The 570-nt window shown below is 32.3% G+C and overlaps 1 pseudogene; it reads left to right on the top strand.

Annotated features, from left to right (window-relative positions):
* On the top strand, positions 1-87 carry LOC116473985 (U7 small nuclear RNA; annotated as a pseudogene).
* Positions 88-570: the final 483 nt, after the last annotated feature.

Genomic DNA, 570 nt, shown 5'->3' with positions numbered 1-570 from the left:
AAGTGTTACAGCTCTTTTAGAATTTGTCTATCAGGTATTCCAATTTTTCTTTTTTCTTTTTTTTTTTTTTCCAACCAGAAGACCCCTCAGAAAAAGAAAAATCCTGGATCTTCAGGAAGTAATGAAGAGCATAAGAATTAGTAAGCACTGGCAGTAAATATAAAAGACTACTTTTTCTTCTTAATTTATTAATAATGCATATGACTTTAAAGCAAAAGTTATAACATTGTCTTATGGGATTTAGATGTATGCGATGTGATACACGTGACACTTATGGCATAAAAATAGCAGCCTGGAGAGGAGGGCAAGTGAACCTGTGTACTTGCAGGGTTCTCATCTTACAAAGAGCAAAAAAATATTTATTCTAAATATACTGCAAAAGTTACGGACATACAATAAAATCGCTAGGGAAATCACTAAACATAAATAATAGAAAGAGGTATAGCTTAAAAGCCACAAAATACCTTATATATTGTCTCAGTCTATTTGTGTTGCTATAAAGGAATATGTGAGGCTGGGCAATCTGTTAAAAAAAAAAAAAAGTGGTCTATATCCAGCTCACATTTCTGC

This window comes from Hylobates moloch, unplaced genomic scaffold, assembly GCF_009828535.3.
Source record: "Hylobates moloch isolate HMO894 unplaced genomic scaffold, HMol_V3 SCAFFOLD_8, whole genome shotgun sequence".
NCBI classification, from domain to species: domain Eukaryota; kingdom Metazoa; phylum Chordata; class Mammalia; order Primates; family Hylobatidae; genus Hylobates; species Hylobates moloch.
The sequence above is the reverse complement of the archived record's forward strand: the minus strand, read 5'-3'. Positions and strand labels throughout refer to the sequence as shown.